The following is a 6,000-nucleotide window of genomic DNA, read 5'->3' as shown; positions in this document are numbered from 1 at the left end:
GCCCCGCCTCCAGGGCGCCTTCCCACCTTCCCGGGCGCGCGCGCGTCGCCCCGCCCCGGCCTTCAGGAGCCCCGCCCCTCAGGTGCGGCAGGCGGGAGGCGGCGCCCGGCAGTGGCGCTGCGGGCCCGGCCTGTTCCGGGGCGCGAGGGGCGTGTGTGGCGGCGCGGCGGAGACGCGTGCGGCCTCTCGCCTCACACACAGACACACACACACACACACACACACACACACACACACACAGACACACACACGTTACGGAGCTCTGAAGCCTGTCGGGTGTCGACAAGACCTGACGGCGCTGCGGCCGGGGCCCTGAGGTGAGGCGGGCAGGGGGAGCCTGAGGGGACGTCTCCTCAGAGCGGGAAGCGGAGGGTCGTGGAACCGCAGGCGTCCGCGGCTTGTGAGGTGCCGCGCACCCCGAAAGGAGGCCAGCGGCGCCGAGGGGAAGCCTGGGAGGCGCGTTGTGGGTGGCCGGCTCCGGCGCTGTGTGGGTGCCGTGGGGTGCCGGCCGGGGGAAGGCGGGGGGGCCCTTGGGTCCTCCGCAGATCTCTGGGGACAGAAGGAAGAATGTTGTTGAGGTGGATTTCCCTGCCAACCACGGGCTCGTTAGCGCTCGCTTTCCCTGGGGGATTTGGTGCAGATCCTTTTGCAGCGAGTGGAAGGGAGTTGAGGTACGAGGGCTGTTCCGCAGATCTCATGACACGGTTTTGCAGCGAGCTAATAGCGCCCCAATTCCTCACACGAGGTAAAAGCTGCGGGCTCCGAAGTGGGCTGGGAGTGTGTGTGTGTGTGTGTGTGTGTGTGTGTGTGTGTGTGTGTGTGTGGTGGTGCTGGCTGCAAGGCTTGTCCTTTACCTTTTAGGATGCCTATGTGGAAGGTAGCGGGGAGGGTGTAGAAATCGCGTTTGGGTCCACGAGGACATTCTGGAAGCGGGTGAGGGGACGTGAAGGAGTGTTTGCTGGACTGTCCCTGCAAAGCAGCCCTGGGCACCAGCTGCGGTTTGGGGGAAGTTCGGGCATCTCTGAGATGAGCTGGTCCTTCATGCCCGGGATGCCCAGGATGCCCGATTCTAATTCCAATGCCATCTCCACTATATTTTCTGTTTATTAATATTGAGGTTTTTTTTTTTTTGGCGGAGAGGACATTATTGGGCATTTTGGAATGTTTGTGTTGAAACCAAGCTGGACAGGCTGTAGTCCTTGAAGATGCGCTGTGTCGGTGTATGCTCGTTCTACGGGCTTAAGTGTAGGGACGTCTCCTGTAGAGAGCAGAAATTGATGAATGCGTTCCATGTTCACTGCTGCCCAGATGACCTGTGCCCACAGTGCCATGATGAATGCTATGGAAAAGCCTTGCCCTTGGTTGGGGTTGAAAGGGGGCTTGTGTGTGAAAGTTTTCCAATACTCTACTAAATTACAGTCTTTGCTATTTTGTGAATTAGTTGTATCAAAAATAGTTGCAAGCACCAGCTTCTAGAACTTGTGATATGTAATGAAAGTTAACCAGATAACAACAGACACTTGCTTTGCATCTGTTTTCTCTTGCAGCAAAAAACAGCACTGCTGTAAAATATAGGTTACATTGTGTTGACAATGAATCTTTTTTTTTTTTTAATTGAACCCTCTTACAGCATAGAGATGAAAAGAATGAAAAATGGACCCCTTGGTAAAAGGCTGATTTTACAGTGCTTTTATTATTTGCCAGGCCAACAATATAGCCAGAGCAGGAATTTTAAGTCATGAGGCCAACTTAACTTTTTCTTGCAAAAAACAAAGCAAAACAGAAATTCCTTAAGAAAAGTACAGATAATAAGGCCCAGCCCAGCGCAGAAGCCCAGTGGCTAAAGTCCTCGCCTTGCATGCACCGGGATCCCATATGGGCACTGGTTCTAATCCCGGTGGCCCCACTTCGCCCATTGCGGCCGTTTGGGGAGTGAAATCATTGGGCAGAATATTTTCCTGTCTGTATAACTGACTGTCCAATAAAAACAAAATAAATCTTTAAAAATAAAGTACAGATAATACCAGATTCCAGTTAAATTGTCCTAGTTAAATGTTCTTGTAAAACCAGAGTCTTGAGTTCAGGCTGAACTGGCACATTACTGAAATGTAAATCATTGTTTTGGACACAGATGTAGGTAGGTTTATGTAAGGAATAGTGAGAAGTTTGAAGAATTTTGTATTTGCTTCAGTTTTCTCATTGAAGAAGGACTTGAAGCTGCAAATGAAAGCTTCAGTGTTTGTGGATCGGAGGAGTAAGGGAACTAGTGAAATATACGATTGCTAGGAAATTAAACAGCTCCACTTGGGTGGGTGTGAAAACTGCAGTAAAGGAAATGTAGGGCACCGCATGTGAGTGCAGAAATTGGGGTGGCGGGGTTCCTGTGTAATGTGTTTCCGGTTCATAAAATCCTTTAGTGAATGTGAAATGACCATGCTGCCTTCCTCAGTTCCTCTACTTCACTGCCTTTTAACTGGTAGCAGGAGTTGGCAGCATTTTTCTGTAAAGATCCAGGTAGTGAATGCTTTAAACTTCGGAGTGGGTATATATATATATATATAGCTGCTGAGACCCGCCCCCCTCCTTTGAGAACCTCCGCTCGGTGTGCAGCTTTCACCTTGGCCTTTCGACTCCTAACCCCTGCTGCCCACCGAGCGAGGCCCCGAGATGCAGCAGTGTTGCCCAAGCGGTTCTGTGTGTGGCACCCACACGTGAGTCCCACATTGAGTACCCACTTGCTCCTGGCTCCCACAGGCAGACTCCGAGGACGGGTAGCTGCTGAACACCGCTCACGTATGTCTGTATTCCTCACCCTCTGTTCACTGCTTGGGCGAGTCGGTGGAAGAAGTGAATGCGAAGATACTTTGTATTTCTAATTTGTGTACTCTCAAGACTTGCAGGAGAGGTGAGGCCTAGCAGTGATGGGATTGGACAGAGAAGCCAGGAGAAGGTGAATGTCTGCAGCTTTGTAAGATGTTAAGATGTTTTATATTGCTGGGGAAGCTGGAACATAGGTTTTCAGTTTAATGGACAGATTTCACAGTAATGACCATTTCTTACTCGCAGGATTCAGACTGGATTACCACTGTGAGTTTTCATTTGCTAATTTCTGTTGTCATCAGATGAATGCTTACCTAGTACCTACAACTAGTAATTAGGAAGGCAGGACTCCAAGCATGTTGATGGTTCCTAGCGTAATGGGCGCTGCCAATGCCAAGCTTGGCAAGTAAAGTGCATCCTAAGGAATGGTGTGACCTCTCTCGCACCCCACAGCATCCCTGCATGGATGATCCTAAATGTCACGATGACTTGATTTCTAAGATTGTATGTTAATTCTACTTTCACAAAAATAAACATAGGTTTCCAAAATTGAGTCTCTACATGCAGAAATATATTTAAATTTATTGGGGTTATTTTATTGTATTATGTAGGGTTATCATGGCGTGTCATGAAATAAGTGAAATGTATTCTGGATGACTTAAGTCAAAATGAAAATAAATTGAGATAATAGGGAATTTAACACACTTCAGCAAAGGACAGGGAGGAAATTTGGGGGCAAGACTGCAAGAACCTGTTTTTTAAATAACTCACTTCTCGTGACTTTTGGTGTCTATGTGTAAATTCCTGCTTGGAGAAAATTTAACTCACCTAGCTCAAGATTAGTGGTAGAGGAGTGATTTGTATGTGTGTGAGGTTGGTGGATGAGGAATAAAAATTCTACTTTAGAAGCATGGAGTGTGTGTGCACATTGATATATTACAGAAATGGCCATTGGCAAGTCTCCCTTCAGTGTCTTTGCCAGGAGTCATTTTTCTTAAAACCAAGAGTTTAAGCGTTGAGTATTCAATTTGAGTGAATAATTTAGTGGTGTCCATTACAACAATGTACTTTGGCAGTTTACTTGAGAATGTTTTTGCTATTTTGATTGGTGTTTCTGTGTTTGTTTTGTAGCAAATCCTGAAATGGGTGTGGCTTTCTTTTTTTTCCTTTTTCACCCCTCTCTCTTCCCTCCTGCTTACTTCCCACATGCTTGCCTAAATAAAGGTGATTATCAAGTCTTTACTGTTGGAGTATTTGTTTTTTAGTATGTTTTCTACTCTTGACTTCTCAAGTTTGGAAATTTGTAGTACTTTTGCAGTGTGTCCTACCTCTTGGTGTGCGGAGCTCCTCGGCCTCCACGCTGTACATATTTGACCAGAGACCACTGAAATTGGGACGAGTCGCTGGCCAGTTTGCTTTCAGTACTCTAATGAGACCTCTCTGAAGAACTGAGAGAGCTCCAGCAGTGGTCTATAGGCGGGAAGGGTTCTGAGGGTCTTCAAAGGATAAACATACTCCAGAAGGGGTTAATTCAACCTGTGACTAGCAGTAAATAGGTCATACAGTTTTACCTGTTAAACTGTTTGTTCAGATGGAATGAGTTTCAGTATTCCATCCCAAGTGTTACATGTTAAACAATTAGTTTCTCCTTGTTCTCTGTGTCCCCTAGCTGTTGGCAACCAACTATCTGCGATCTGTCTCTATTAGTTACTTTATCTTAGGAGTTATATAAATGGAATCAGTTATGTTTAACCTTTTGTGTCTAATCTCTTACACTTAGTATAATGTTTTGGAGGTCCATGCACATTTTGATCAGTGCCTCCTTTGTTTTGATGGCTGAATAATACCAATTGTGTTTAAACAAGGAATATTCAGAAAGTTTATGGGAAACTCACTGTGTTTAATTCCATTTTGTCTGTAAATGTTTGAAGTGGCCTCATACGGCATGTGCAGTTTGTGCATCCACCTGTTGATGGGCGTTTGATCTTTTTCTGCCTCTTAGCTACTATAAGTAGTTTTCTTGTGAATCTGTTTGAACATGTACTTGTTTGAGTCTCTGGTTTTATTTTGTTATATACCAAGGAATGAAATTGTGTGGTAATATGCTAATTCTCTTTAATTTTCAAGGAATGGTCAAACTGTTTTTCGCAGCAGTTTGTATTTCTGTTTCTCTAGTGTTCTTTTGTGAAATCCACTCTCCTTTAACTTATTATTTTCTTGCAAATAATGTCTTATTATTTATCATGAAAACTTATGTTCCTGGACCCAATGTTGAATCAAAATGATGAGGGCAAGGTATGAGGGTAAAGGAAGAGGGAAGTTACTCTTGCAGTGGATGAGGAAGGAACAGATCAGCATCCCTGGGACATCTAGCTCAGCGAGGGTGTTTAAGGAGGGTGGGACAATGACCCAGGTGCTGGAGCTGATCTCTTAAACAGGGTATCCTGGACAGGAAACTTGCTTCATGGCTCAGCTTTATCATGAGGAAGGACTAATGGATGTTGGTGACACTGAGCAGTCAGGAGATATTTGGCTGAGATCTGAAAGAGACAAAGTATTGTGTTAGGAGATATTGGTTTTTCTTCCTTAATCAAGATGAAGCCCACATATGTTGGAGCCTGTGGGCATCCTGCCCTTTGTGTCTCTTTGCAATTTGTTACAACAGATTTAAATGTCTCATCATGCTGAACAGGAAGGACCGCATTACTTTGCAACTACACTTGACTTTCAAAGCCAGTTTTTGGAATTTATTGTAAGCAAACAGTATTTCTTTACACGGACACTATAGTCACAGGCTTGCTCAGTAGTTTGCTTTTGTTAATCAGAACATAAAAAGGGTAAAGAAGGATGCATTGGTCTGGTTACACGGTCAGACCCCAAGTTTCCACCCACTTTATTTGAACTGTGGTTTGTAATTTCAGTGTGTTTTGATCTGTCCTGTGTGTTCCATGCAGTGACTAGTCTGCACCTTGGCAGTGGCCTGGCTGATAGTTTAAGCAAGTCTGGTAGGTTAAGTCTGATAAGGTTGGTGGTTAAGGCTGGTAAGTTAAGTCGTGTGTTAGCAAAAATGGCGTTGAATCCATATAAGAGTCTAGGAATTGATAACCAACTCTTTGATGCTTTCCTGGCCTCCTCTTTATTTATGCTCCTGCTACATTTTCTTTCCTTGTGGCTGTTTTT

General features: G+C 45.3%; 1 protein-coding gene across 1 annotated transcript in view; it reads left to right on the top strand.

The window, feature by feature from the left end:
- Positions 1–222: 222 nt before the first annotated feature.
- ABCA5 (ATP binding cassette subfamily A member 5) overlaps positions 223–6,000 on the top strand; it is a 65,513-nt gene continuing 59,735 nt past the window's right edge. The window contains exon 1 of the mRNA XM_040989571.1: positions 223–317. The gene's annotated coding sequence lies outside the window, so the exon portion shown is untranslated. The remainder of the gene's footprint in view (positions 318–6,000) is intronic.

Source organism: Ochotona curzoniae, unplaced genomic scaffold (assembly GCF_017591425.1).
Source record: "Ochotona curzoniae isolate NIBS_2020 unplaced genomic scaffold, NIBS_Ocur_1.0 contig_523, whole genome shotgun sequence".
Lineage (NCBI taxonomy): Eukaryota > Metazoa > Chordata > Mammalia > Lagomorpha > Ochotonidae > Ochotona > Ochotona curzoniae.
This window is presented reverse-complemented; position numbering and strand designations above follow the sequence as displayed.